This window comes from Merops nubicus, unplaced genomic scaffold, assembly GCF_000691845.1.
Source record: "Merops nubicus isolate BGI_N331 unplaced genomic scaffold, ASM69184v1 scaffold22312, whole genome shotgun sequence".
Lineage (NCBI taxonomy): Eukaryota > Metazoa > Chordata > Aves > Coraciiformes > Meropidae > Merops > Merops nubicus.
Genome location: NW_008591864.1, coordinates 26,725 through 41,794, shown reverse-complemented (window position 1 = coordinate 41,794; position 15,070 = coordinate 26,725).

The following is a 15,070-nucleotide window of genomic DNA, read 5'->3' as shown; positions in this document are numbered from 1 at the left end:
AGCGCGGTGTGCGACTGGGAGGAGATTGTTGGGCATCGTATGTACGGAGAAAAATAATTCGTAGAACAGTTTAGACTGGGAAAGGCTTTAAGGTCGAGTCTGGCTCTGGGAAAAGATCGGTGGACATGCACGTTACTGAGGTGAAGTCTTTAAACATTCCGGAGTGATGCTCAGGGCTGGGACGTTGTCCCCTCGGGGGGGAACAAGAAAAGGGGCTGAAATGCTGAATCAGCATTGCCACAACTGCAGATGCAAAATCGAGGCAGACTGGGCAAAGCCTCTGTGGTGCCCAGGAGCACAGCGCGGCGGACGCGGTGCCAGCAGCGGAGCGGCGAGTGTTGTAAGAAAGGCATTTGGCAATTTCCTTGAAAGAACCGCTGGGGAATCATTCCGCTTCAGAGTATTCCTTTAAAACGGGCCACGCTGGGTGCGCTGGCTGCTCACGTGACTGTAAAAGCGATGGGGTTTGCTCTCTGTCTAGGCCAGCACAGTGATGTGCCGTGACAGATTTGATACCCATTGCTGCATTAAATCACCAGTTTGCTGAAGTTTTGCACAACAGGCAGAGCTTGAAGCAACAGCCCAGCACGAGCCCCTCTGTGCACAGACCAGCCCCCTGCTCTCCCCTGGGCGGCATTTGGAAAATTCTGGCCCTCACATCACCTTTGACAAAATTAAGCCACAGTTTTGCTCCCCATTATAGCCTTCCTGCCTTACATAAATCCATCATTAGCCTTTCCTCTCGTGCTATTTCTCACAATCCCTCTTTATCTCTTCTCTAACCTTCGGGCTGTCCTTTGTCTCCTGCCACTTTCCACTTCCTTCCTGCTCCCCTGGTGAGAACTGGTGTGAAACTCCCGGCTGTTGTCTACCAAACACTCTCTCTTGCTCCATGTCTTAGATTCTTTGCCGAAATTAATCCTGCCTGCCTTGCTCACCTCTGGGGACTGCTCCAACCTGAGGATTAACTCCCACTTGACGGAAAGCTCTGCTCAAAAAATTATATGAAAATCTGATTTTAGAAGTATAATACTTGTAGTATTTCCGCAGGCACGTCTCAATCTCTCTTTGCTACATGCTTTTATCACCACCTTTCGTAGTCTTCCCCTCACTGAACCCTGCTGCTGGTAGAGTTTCTGTGGACACTCCAGCCCTGCTTGCACCACTGTGGGCAGAGCAATTCTTGCCCTGCTGCCCAAGAAGGCAGCACATCTTTTCCCCATAAGGGCCTTGCAGACCTGACAGGAGCAACAGCTGGTTTTGTCCCTGGTGCTCACAGCAGATATGCAGAGGGTGAAAATGCCACCAGGACGAGGTGAGGCTACTTTTCAGAGTAGAACCAGATTCACAAGCCCCGAGTTCTTCATCACCAGCCTGATGACTGGCTCTGTGGAAAGAGAAACTGTGCTCCACGCGTCCCCTGTGGCCTCGTGGCCTGCTTCTGCTCCAGCCCCCCCAGCACCACACAGGCTGGCACACCTGCCGCTTCTGCACGAAGCCACGTGGCAGAACAGCTCTGAGGAATCAGGAAATTCAGTGCCTTAGTGTGACCCGACTGCTAAGAAACTAGAAACCCACATTCATCTTACCAATAATGAAAAGTGAACAGGATTCCTTGAGAATAAACTAAATTTAAAAATCCTCTAAACCAAAACCCAACAAGCACAAGAAACAAATGCTACCAGCACAGCTCTCCTCTCCAACAGCCATACTCAAACCCCTGCAGCCCAGTTCAGCAGCCACAGACCTGAGCATCAAAACCTTTCAAACGCCTGTGTGCCTGCAGAGGACGTTTGGTGTTAAAAGGGAAGTGCAAGTATGAAGGGGGAAGAAGCTCCTTTGTTTCAGCAAAGGAAATGCTGTTGTACCCCAGAATCTAATCCCAAGCTCTAGTGTCTGCATCCCCCCCACCTCCACCCCAGCTCAGATCTGGGTCCACAACACTACTACTGATGGAAGTTGTCCCTGCCAGATGTGACACTCAGCCAAGGAAGGGTGTGTTTAGAGCTGAGCACTGCCATGCTGCCTGCTTTCCTTTCCCTTTGTTTACGTGGGGTCTCAGCTACAGGTGTGAAGCTGGCAGACAGAAAAAAGAAACAGAAGATAACTCACAAGAGAACAGGATTTCCGGACTGCAGGAAATAAACAGCTTCTCAAACTGTGGTTACAGTCTGAATTGGACAAACTGACTCTTCTCAGCATTTCTTAGTTCTCTGAACTGTAAATTTAGAGAAACTATTATTCAAGAAAAAGTCAGACTCACAAGATCTCCTTGAGCTAATCCCCCCAATGCCGCTTGGGCAACAAACATCTCTGCCACTTCCACGTGGCTCAGGAGCTCATGCCACGTCTGGGACTCCAGAGCCAACCCTCTGCATATACTTCCCAGCATTTTCAGGATCCAAATCCCAGCTCCACAACAGGGAGCTCAAAAATCCCAAAACTCAAGCTAGGGTCTCAAATCCCTCTTTGAGCATTGAGGTTCCCCTGCTCCCAGTTTCCCAGTAAGAGCCTGAGCCTGACCCAGCACGCTGCCCTCTGCAACAGCTCCGAGCACTTGCTCCAGACTCAGACAGGATCCCTGTAAACACCAGCTTTCCTTGGCACCAAACTATTCCTTGAGAGATTTATTTTGCTCCAAGTTTTCTCACCTTTTGTAAGGAAGCTGCACTCTGCTCCAGTGCCAGAGGTGCCTGATCAGATTGACAGAGACTTGAATACTCAGACAGCAGCACCTTTCTCCCTGAATAAGAATCCTTTACAAAATTCCCCATACATTTATTTTTTTTACTCAACCAGAGATTTTAGAGGTGCCTTTAGTGTTTCTTTACAGCACAACCTTTAGCTGAGAGGCAGCAAAATGGCACAAAAGCCCATGAAATCTGCTTGGAACTACAGACTTCACATCCCCCCCCCATGTTCCAGAAGCTCTCTCTGGCTTGCTCAAAAAGACCAATCCTTTTGCCTAATGCTTTCAGGAAACATTTTGTCCTCGTTCAGTTGCGCCAGAACCAGATTACCAGCTGTAAATGCTGATTACAGGAGAGTCAATGAATGGCAACAGCCAGCACGGTATTAAGCCCAACACTCACCCATGAGTAGGGTCTCTCGGCTGCTGCTTGAATTCATTACCATTTACAGCACCATTCTGGAAATGATTTATTGTTACTAATGGTTTTAATGAAGTCCTGGAGTACAAAAAAAAAATAAATACAAAAAATACCACCAACACCTTGATTTATTATGCCACCCCTTAACTTTAAAGTTGTCCCCTCCGTTTCCAATTATAGCATGGTTTAGTACCATGGGTGGCTTTCCTAGACTGTCAGGAGCAATATTACACATAAAAAAACCTGTCTAGGATTGTATAGAGCCTGGGTATGTCCTGGTGCTGGCTTGGTGGCAGTCACAATGCCATGAGTACCATCTGATCGATACAGACCAGCAGAGGATGCTCTCATCAGGTCACACGTTGGAAAGTGCCAGTACGACTTAGAGCAGCTGCTGCAAAAATTCTTTGGATTGCAAGGGAAAGATTTCAGTTTCAGGCTGTGGACATGCAGTTAGTTACATTCCAGTTTTGTTAAAAGATGCTAAAGGAGATGAACCATCAACCCCTCCCCCAGCCCAATCCGCTTCATAACTTCAGCATTTCTGTGGCCTATCCCTGCAGTGCTTGGAAATCACAGTAAGATGTCTTTGTTTTCAATGGACTGTTGGATCAGGCTCTGAATATTTCTCATGCTTTCTCCTGTTTGATCTAAAGCGAATTCCACTTAATTTCCAACACATAAAGGCTGGGCCAGAAAGTCATATTTAAATCTGAATCTGTCTTCAGATTTGCACTTTGCAGAGGCTGCTGCGTTAGGACTGAGAGAAAGGGTTACTACCTTGAGTAAACTGGGAATACCAGAAATCCAGACAAACAAACCAAAACAGGCATTTCCTGTACAATACTCAGTAGCACGTACAGTAGTTTTTCAGCTCTTTAAAAATTAAATAACTTTCTGCAGTTCCTGGCAGCCGGGCTAGTTCAGTTGCACAGGATATCCAAAAGGAGACCAAACAGCTTCCTTCCCAAAGGATTCCTGAGCGGACAGGCAAGCTGGAAAAACTGCCTCTCACTACTGTAATCATAGCCAGGATGTCCACCTCATTTCCCAGGGTAAAACTTAAAATGTAGGTCTCCCACAAAACATTGCATCAGTCCGAATGCCACTCGCTGGGACTCTTGCAGTGATTTATTCTCTGAACCCTCACTTGTGATTTTGTGCAGTAATACACGAATGCACAGACAGCTGTCGCCCTGCATGAAAACTTATTTCTATTACATGGTCTCCCCATGAGTTTTTCCTACTCTGATTATCTTTTCTTTCCTATGTCACCGAATATTTCACTTTGTGTGCCTAGTACCTGAATACCAGCACAGTATCTGCATGCTACAGTAATAGCAGTGCACAAAGGCTGGCTGGCACTTCTCCAAAACTGAGCAAGATGATTTCTTGACATCAACTGCACACACACATTTTATGTTACTATTGTATATTACTCTTGGGCAAGCCATCTGCCCAGCAATAAGTTTTTCCCTTCCTTCCCACCTACTGCAGAGTTATTTCTTCATTCAAAGTGGCAACCATCTTAAAGACTTTGCAAGGAACAGTAGCTCTGTGTTACTAGGTTGTCAGATCCCAACGGGGTTTATGAACACCGTCATGAATTTCAGCCCAATATCTGTCTGCTCTCTGAAACAGATACAATTATGGGAAAAAATAACTGCTGTCTCTTCACAGGCAGACTTCTCAGTAGAAAACCCAAAATACAAAGAAAACTGACATACCATAGTTTAATTGCTGCCACATTAGATTTATCAGTCAAAACATCATGTGGCACATGCTTTTTTTTTTTTTTTTTTTTTTGTGAAAGCAAGAAAAGTTGTGGTAACTTCTCTGGCAGACAGGCAGAAGGGTTTTGACTTTTAGAAAATCTTGCAGGCATGGCTTTGCCAACCAAATGCTAACCTTGGATGACTCAGACCATGGTTCCCTTTTATCCAAACCACTGAAGTTTGGTGGTTAGCTAAAGAGGAACTGGTATCTGAATCACCCTTGGTTTGGAGGAATTGTCAAATAAAAGTCTTGAGCACAGCGTTTGGGGGGCAGGGTGATGGTTTGATTTTTTGTGCCTCTCTTTCCCAAAGGAAAGGAAAAAAAAATAAACAACTTTAGAAGTGGGGACACCTTTCACTGTACTTAAAAATGTTTTAAAATCGACTTTATCCCATCTTTTTAACCTTTTCAATGTCATGTGTCAGTCTGGGTACATTCTCAGTTAATTGAACAGATTTTTTCACTCATGTTGCAATCCTAACCTGTGCCTCACAGACTTACACAATTTTAATCTTGTTTTAGCCACAAAAAAAGCCTACCTCGTTGCTCAAGGCCCACTTACATATCTTCAGTTCCCAGGCAGCCTGCTTCTCCTTTTCTTACAGAAAGGGGGAGGAAGGCAAAAGAGGAACTGTAATTTATGAGCCCCGTCCAGCCCTCTGGAACAAAACCTGCCCTCTGTGACCTATTAAACATCTTCAGGGAAGTCTCCTCTATTCTCACTCCAATTTCTATTTAGTTCCAAGCTGCTTTTCATCTCGGTCGTTTGTCAACTCTGAACATTTCAAACACACTTGGATGCCCCAGCACAGTGCCTGAGCCTTTTAAATTTAAATCCTCTTTTCCTCAAGGGAAATGTATCCCGACTTTCGGATGTTGCTGAATTTGTGTGTGCATGTGACCGCTGGATGGGAAAGGCAAAGGGAAGCTCATCTGAGCCGTGAGCAACGGAGTCCTCTTCCAACACCAACTCATGAATAAGTCTCTGCCTTTCCCTCTATATCCCTGCCAGACCTATCTAAACATTCTCTATCTTTGTGCATTAATAACCAGCATGTAACTTCCAGCCAAGCTGCAATTATGTCTGTAGCACCGTGCTCAGGCTGGCAACAGGCAGCACAGCTCTCACAGGGGTCTGTCAGCGTCCTCACTGCACTTCACACTGTCTGGGATCCCACTGGGTAGGTGCACTCGCCTTGCTGCTGCTGCTGCACGGTGCAGCTGTCAGCTGGGACTGGAAACATTTGAAAAATTAAATTTGACAAGCTGGTGAGTGGCTGGGGAAGAATGGGATCTGCACATCTGCCAGTCATTCACTGAGAGTTACTCATGGAAGTTTTGCGGGCAAGGAATGTGTTTGCTCAGGTCCGAGGCCGGGTGTATTCACTGTTTTTACTGATTACCTGGAAACAAATGCCAAATAATTGCTGCTTAGCTCACAGAGGGCACAAAAAGGCAGCGTGGCAAGTAGCACGGGGCTGCACCACACAGCATGCATGGCTCAGGACCCTAAATCCACTTAAACGACATTCACCTTCGTATTGTTCCTACTGATACTCACCTGGCAGCTCACGCTAGGTTATGTGCAAGCCCAGCAGGGTGGGGGGGCTGCGGCACTGCCCCTCCTGCCCATGGGGGCCTGGCTGCACCCAGCACAGCCTGGACGTTGCCCAGAGCACTGAATCCCAAAAGCACTCACAAACTGTATCAGGAGGAGAGAATCTGTGGGAACATCTTGGTGCAGTACTGTGGCAAAAGGGCTGTTGGGATCATGGCTCACAGGCAGAGAAGATAGACTAGGGAAGGGATTTCACCTTCATACAGCTTTGTGGGATGGATGTTGGGACAGCAGCTCCAGCATCTTTCTAATGACACACAGAGCAGAAATGAAGACTTGTGCTCAGAACAAAAAATGGCACAAAAATTAAAAAACTAAGACAAAATGGTTTATTGTGCCCACCTTGAATAGCTGAAGCTCTTGGCTTATTAAAAAGGGAAGTGACTTTATATCTTCTCCTAAGGAGAAAATAGGTGGTCTTTAAGGCCAGGCTAGATGAGGCTCTGGGCAGCCTGATCTAGTGTGAGGTGTCCCTGCTCATGGCAGAGGGAACTGGGTGATCCTTGTGGTCCCTTCCAACCCTGACAGATTCTGATTCTGATTCTGTTTTTGCAGAGGACTTAGTAGTGTTGGCTTGATGGTTGGACTTGATGATCTTAAAGGTCTCTTCCAACCTGAAGGATTCTATGATTCTCATGGGCCTCTCTCATTCTGGTTCCTATGTTAAGTGAAAGAACGCTCAGACCTCCCAAAATTACAGCTGCTTCCAGCAGCCTCTCAGACTGTTTCACTAGCCCAAAGTCACTGCTGAACAAGATGGCCTGACCATAGCAGCTTGTGTGCCAGCCAGGAAATCTATCCCCTCTGGAGGGCTCCCTGCCTGCTTTACAGCAGCCAAGTCTCAGCCGAGCCCAGATCTGGCACCCCACAGCACACTTGGGCTTAGCCTTCCAGCAGGGAGAGCTGGGGATTTAAACCAGCTTCCCTTTTCACAGCAGCTTAAGTTCTTTAAGGAGTTTAGCTCCACAAACCAATTAAGCATCTCTAAGTCCTTGAGCACTGGTACCTTCTCGGAGCAGTTTGCATGCTTACACTGCTTTAAAGGGTGAAAGCTGATTTCATCTAGCTGAGACCCGAGCATCTTACGGGGTCATGGGCTGAACAATCCCCAGCAGAGTCGTCGAGTCTGGAATCCTGTGCAGGCCAAATCCAGGGTGCTGCACTCCCATGGCCTTGTTTCTACAAGCAAATTCTAATAGGTTTAGAAAAGGCCAACTTCACCTTTAATTCTTTGCTTTCCAGAAGCCCCAGTTCTAGGTTATAAGGTAATAGATGGCCCATGAGCTCATAAACTTTACACACCAGGAGTGGGAGTAGAGCAGCTATTACCCATGTTTATATACCCACTGGGGCAGTGCAGGCAGACACAACTGGTGTGTCACCCTCTGAGTCCCATCCCAACGCCTGCTGATGGTCCTGGAGGTCCTTTCCAACCAGAGTGATTCTATGATCCTTATCTGTTCCTCCTGTCTCTTTCCTTTGGGTTTTTTAAACACTAAAAGGAGAATGCGAATACAGTCATTTGATACTTGAACATTAAAGCTCACAAGCAAGTCTCTGAAGTACTGTTTTGGGCTTTTTTTTTCTGTTGCTGATGTTTTTTTTTTGTTGTTGTTGTGTTGTTTATTTTAAGTAGACAAATCACCAATATCTTGAAAGCCGGAAAACCACATCATAACATTTTATGAGACTCCATCACCAGGCCCCTTTGTTTCCTGTAGGACATATCCTGCATAGCTAGATATATTTATATACAAAGTATATGGATTGGCATTATATATACATAAATAAAATTACTGCTTATGTCATGTCCTAAATGCTGTCATTTTCACAGAGTCTCTTTTGAAGTCAGTTAATAATCTACATCATTGTGTTGTGTTAAAATACAGTTTTTAACTCCTGCAGAGGAAATCCAACACGCTGCAGTAACGATGGGATTCTGTAAACAGTTGTGGATTAACATTCAGTGACCACTGAATCTTCTCTGTGATTAAAAATCCCCACCAGCTGCCCACTCTGCTTTTGTCAGTAAACTCTGTGTCACTTTATAGCAATAAAAATACAGCTCACCCACTCACTTGAGGTCAGTCATGTGCCTATGCCTGTAAAGGAGCATTTACATGAGCACTGTGTGAGGGGCAGACCCCTGCTCTGAAGCTGCTCCTGCTGCTGCTCACTTACACGGTCACCACCTCTCTTTCTTCTAAAACAGGCTCACCTGAGGAGGACATGACACTGAGGCACAGCCCCTGGACCCTGAAGCAGATCTGCTAGATCTTTACATGGGCTTTCCAAGATGAGCCCTGTCCCAGTAAGGCACCTTGTGCAATTCATCACCTGGGCCCAGCCCATCAACAGGTCCAGCTCTAGCTCTACCCTTGAAACTTCCCTGCCTAAATGCCCTGCAGACAGGAGGCATTTCAGCAGTTCCTCCCTCCCTGCAAAGAGCAGTGTTTCCTGAAAACACAGATGGTATTTTAAAAACTTACCTCACCTTTGACTGAAAATTCCCCAAGGCCACCACAGCTCCTGCTGCAGCCCTTCCAGCATAACCACCTACCAGCTCGGGCTATGCATCCCTCATCACGGAGCCAGCAGCATTCTCCCAGCTCCACGGGGGGAACATGCACCCACCCACCCAAAGCCGAGCTCCCTCACAGGGCAGGGACCCAGCTGCCAGAAATCAGGGCTGGGAGAGAAAGCAAACACCAGCGTGGCTGCTCTGTCCTGATTTCATGTTCTGCCTCTGCAATAAGACCTGTCGCTGGGCCCCTCCCTGGCAGGGACAGCATGGGGCCCTGCAGCCGCGGCAGCAGAGTGGGTGCATTGCAAGATGCCATGAACAACTGCCTTGGGCACCTTCCTCCTCTACCCTTGGGCCACCAGCCCAGCTCCCTGCGTGGGCCAAGCTGTCCCTGCCAGAGCCACAGCCAGGTCCTTCACGCCTTGTGCTCCTGTCCCACGGGGGATTAACCCCTGCAGAGACAGCTCCTCGCCGAGGTGCCTGCCCTGCAGCAGCAGGAGGGTTATTCTGTGATTTTAGCCAGCCCAGCACTGCTCCCCCTTGGCCTGGACCTGTGCTGAGCTGGTTGGGACACAGTGGAGGCTGGCTCACCAGCCTGCCTGGATATCACCTCTGGCTTTGAAGAAGCGGCAGCACTTCCATATTTTTTTTCCTAGGTATTTTTTTTTTCTTCAATTAGAAAACAAAACAAAACAAACAAACAAAAAAACATAATCAAAAAACCAACAACAAAACCAAACCAGGCAGAAAAGCTTTCAGTTTAACTTCGCAATACTTGAACCTTTTTGTTCTTCTGGCTGGACTTAAGTTACCCCACACAGATCAATTGTTTTCGTTCTTGTCCAGACATGTCTTCCTGCTCAGGCAGATAACAATTTCCTTTACTTTTGTGTGGCTGTATGGGTTTGTGCTTTGCCTTGGCGTTGCTGTGAACATTGCAGCAAAGGTTGGGGTGGTGTATCCCCATTCCCTTTCTCTTTTTGGCTTATTTTGATGATTCTCCCATACTGATGCTCACTGGTTTTCCAGTCATATTTAATCCTCTTTGTGGCCACCTTCACTTCTTCAATGCATATACTGGCATTAAGTTGCCCATTATTCCATCCTGTGTTACAACTGCTGGGAGGATAATCATCATTTATGTGTTTTTTTTTCCCTTCTTTGCTATGTTCCTTTGCATTGTTTATTCTTCATCTAGATTGGGAGGGCCTGCAAGTCCTTTCATGACTATTATTTTTTCCACATGTCCAAGCTCAAACTGAGAATTAGAAAGCTTCCAGGGCTGATCCTTACTTGGCCGGCATTTCTATCACATTTTTCCTTTTTAACCTTTTGAGAGCATCTTCTGCAACTTTGCCTCCCCAGCTGATCAGACAGGAAACCAGGGGCAGCAGGGAGGGCTCACGGGGGCCAGCCCCCAGGGTGGCTGCACTGGAGCTGTGCTGAGGCCCTTCCCAGAAGTGCAGGCTAGGAGAAAGGCAACTGAATTTCAGCTGGGCTGAAACCTGATTACTGCTGAGGTCATGAAGAGCAATTCTGGCCTCTGGGCAGCATCAACTTTATGCTGTGACTTTTGTAGTCTTCTACCTTGCAGCTGACTCTGGGAGGGTTGGTCAGTTTAAGTGGGGAGCATGGGTTCAGCTTACTTCTTAAAATTTGGTGCAGTACTTGATGTCTTACAAATGTAGAACTGGGAGAGGGGGAGCAGAGTTGTGTACTTCAGATAGCAAACTGCAAATAAGTCTGGTAACTCCCCTCCACGTCCGAAGGGATCACAAGTTCTGCCAAGCCACACCACAGTAACCACTCTAGTTATCAAAACACAGGCTCTGTAACTCACAGGTCTTTTTTCTTGTCCTCAGCAGAAGCTGTTGGATCCACTGGAGCCAAGTGCTCAGCATTATTACAGTCGTCCTTTTAAACTGCCCAGATTAATGGAACCAATTCTCATTCAGAGCAGTCAGGTACAGACCCCTAGTGACTACGATGATTTGACTCTGGCTTTTGAGTAGTACAAATTGCAGCAGGATATCATTATTCATTTCAGCTATCCTCTGTTCTGGCAAATTATCATTCATCTCCCAAAATGGATATCTCAGCTGGAGACCTTTATTTTATCCTCTTAGTGTAAAAAATCCTCACTGCTTCCTCCCTCCAAATTAGCAGCCTGTCATTTCCCTGGGGAGGTCTCTTAGGTGTAGCACTATGACTGATGCTTGACTAATATCCCCAAGACTAGGCAGGGCTCCAGCACATTTTTACCTTCCAACACATACCTGAAATCTCTCCCCAGCTCCAGGACTGCCTGCTCAGGAGTTACTCACTTCCTCCCCAGCCTGTAGGGAAGACAAGGAAGTTAAAGAAATGTTGCTCTAGTCTAACCAAGCTTATCTTCAGTAGCTCACCACTCACACAGACACTGAGATCATCTTGCTCCACATGAAAGCTGAGCAGGCTTGGGGCTGGGGGCTGCCTGTGGTGTCCTTACAGCCTTCACCTGGCCTCTGGGTGTCACCTGGCAAGCTCCTGAATGAGCCAAGTACCATAAAATGTAATTTCTAAATGCTATGGGAGCCTCGCTGCCCCAGTGCTGCATTTCAAGATGCCTGTGAGGAGCTTTTCCCATCCCACAGCCAGGGAATCGTCACATGTGGCTCAGTGTCGAGTATGTTAACCATGAAATACCAGGGAAACGGGGCAGTGCCTGTGCAGGGCCGACGGGGCAGCAGTGATGCCCCAGCATGCAGCAAACCTGAGGAAGCAGGGAGGGCTGGGGCAGGGCAGCCCGGGGGAGGTTTCATTCCTAGGGGAGCCAGGCAAAGACATGGACAGGCTGAGGCTGATCATTATCTGAGCTTGTTCTGCTTCAGCTACTTTGTGAAAACACGGCTTCCACATTAGAATGTTGAAGGGATATGTAAGAAGCTCATAACTTGCTGCAAGTTAAACTGGTCTTGATGAGGTTACCTGGTGAGACTTTAGCCTCACTCTGACATTACAGCTTTGCCACCAGTGCTATTCCTGTTGGTTTTGCTGGCTCAGGGGGAGTAAGTATTTAGAAATCAGACCCTTTGGTGAGGCTCTGGGGCCAGCACAGCCTGGTGGGCATGTGTATTGAAATGTTCTGCTGTGGAAGTGACAGCACTTGAACGCCCATGCCCTGGATGCTGGCCCCAGACGGGCATCCCCGTGCCAGCCCTTGCAAACTGTACCCCACCTCAACTTCTGTCACCACCCTGCACAATCCACCCCAATTTCCTCCCCTACTCTCTGGGGGAGCATTTGTGCTTTACAATCGTGCTGTAAAATAACCAGAATTAGGCTTCTAAAATCAGGATATTTCTCCATCAGGCTTCTGTGCTTTTGCTATAATCGCTCCACGTGCTCCTCTGACAATTTCAAAACCCTTATTTCTCAAACAAACAAACAAACAAAAAAAAAAAAAAAAAAAGAAGAAGAAAAGACAACTCCCATCATCTCTGAAATCTCAGTAGAACTCTCCACACACTAAAGGAGAAGCAGAGGCTGCCAGCTCTCTATCCGGAGCTCTTCTTACACATTTGTTAACCCTCAGGGTAGAATGGATGCTGAGAAGTTACTCTTTCGTAACATTTCTTTGGCTGCCAAAAGAGGAAAAATGCTTAGCAGCTGAAAGGTTACACTGCTGTATTTTGCAAGAGAAGCCCTTGTCGTGGGCTGCCTCTGCCCTGAGGCCGTTCCACCACAGTGCTGGGCTGCCCAGGGGGCACTGGGGTGCTCTGCCCGAGGAGCTCCAAGCTCCCGCTCTCCGTCCTGGTCCCTGGGGTGCAGAGTGGGAGATTCCCACCGTGTCCCCCCCTCCTACCATGGACATGGCATCCAGACCTGACAGGTGGTGCCCGGACCTTGCAGGTGACCACCTAAGGCCTCACCTCCCACTTAATCTGTACAACTGTGACCAGCTTCACACTGCACAAAACCCACTCCCTGCTACAGGCAATGCTATTCCTATACTCTCTCCAGGGACTTCAGTATCTTAAAGAGAAGATGATGAGTTTATAAGATACAGCTAATGGTTTAAGAAAAGGATTTAAAGCAGGTTGCTGAATTAATGATTACTGTTACTGTTTCCTTTATTAGCCCATTTCCTGGGGGAAGAGCTGTTTGGATAGGGATTTACCTCTCTTTGGACCCTGGGGAGCTCAGGAACCAGGCTCCAGAAACAATTTTGGAAACACTCCTGTGGGTGTCAGAGCAGGGTGCAGCGACCACAAGACGCTGATGCCATCGCATCCAAGCAGTGCCAATGTCCTGCACATCCCCACCAGCTGCCAGCATGGGCACGCCTTCTAGGCAGGCAGTGACAGGCTCCATCCCCTGGCACCCTCAGCTCCTGCCCCTCTCTGCCCCAAACGGCTCGTCTGTAGCACCTCTGGGATACACTCACCCAGCCCAGCTGCCCCTGTTCTCCTCACAGGGCACTCATCCTTGTATTTCACGGTGGGGGTCTGCCCAGGACAAGCCAGGTCTATCAAGTTAATGAACATCCTTCTTTATTTTGCTGTCTCAGGCTTCTCTCTTTTGCTCAGAGTAAAGGGCTGCTTTGAGCTGTCTGTGCACCAGCATACACCCATACCTGCACTGGTCTAGGCACTCTGCAAGGAGAAATTGCTCAGAAGGGTAACTGAAAACTTCTGGCCCTGGACTGAAGCCTTCCTCGCAGACTGGCACTGTCACATCACAGATGCTTACTCCATTCATTGTGTTGATGGGTGTTAGCAAAGAAGTTTGAACTTTGTTCAGATGTTCCCCAAGTTTGGCAGTGTAAGAGCCAGAGCTCTGATCTGGGCTCAGGCTGGTTGTTAGGTACAAACGATCTGTCACTCCATTTTTTCCCCCACTGTCGTCTCCTTTGCCAATAATTTGATAGGGCACAGAGATTTCCTGTCATCTCCTCACTCTGTGTCCTTCTAAAGCCACTTCACTGCTAAGGATGAGCTTCTGCCTTCTCTCCTCTCTGCAGAGATCCCACTGGGGAGTGTCAAGGTTTGCTCTGGGAGAGCTCTCCCGTGCACCCCACACCAGCCATGATCTGTCCCCCTCTGGGGACATTCAGAGGTTGTTCACCCCGACTGGAACTGCAGAGCTGTCAGTCCTGTCCAGGGGAATTGTCCACTGTGGGCATGGCCCCAGCTCTGCCTTTGGTGCTTGGTAGGATCTTGGGCAAAAGGGATCCTAATCCTGTTTTTCACTTGCTCCAGGGAGGATGAAAACATTTCCCCAGTGGAGTTAGGTGTTAGATTAAATGTTTCATGATCATAAAGCCTTTGATATCCTTTAATCAAAGAGCTGTTAAGGGTTTTAAAGTTTGTTATAATTTGTGGAATAGATATTAATTTTCTGTGCATAGTCTACACAGAATATTGAGTCTCTAATGTTACTTGAGGACTAAGTATTAAATGCTCCCTTTTAGGTGCTGACAGAAGTTACCTTTAAGCCCCATACACATACTGATTAGAGTATATTGTACTTCAGAAGCTTCTTCACATCTCATTAGACCTCCTCTTCCCGAGTCATCTCATAAGAGGCTAATTTACATTAAGTCTAGGCCACATCAGGGTCTGGATTTCTCATGAAAATATGTCTTGGTGGTAGAAGCAAAGCCCCTTGTGCTCTCTGCATGAGAATCACTAATTCTTTCCTCTACATCATAAATCCCAGGGCATGCTCTGAATCCCAAGTAATTTGGACTTAGAATGAAATGAGGCACACAATTCTTCCTTTGACAATTTTCATTTTCACCCTGGCTTGCCTACACTTCTCTATTGAAAGAGGGCACCAGAGACTTTGCAAATCCCTCTATACAGCATGAGCACAGTCTGAGCTGGTGCCATATTCTCCAGGCATTGCTCTGCCAAATACTTGAGCCCCTCCTATGGTGCATGAGCATGGTGGGTACCCCACTCCACCCAAACACAGCCCTGTTGGTCTGCTGGCCCTGACCAGTTCCGCAGTAGCTGTTGGTGCCCTCGCTCCAGCAAACCCCTTTGCACGCCCACAGTG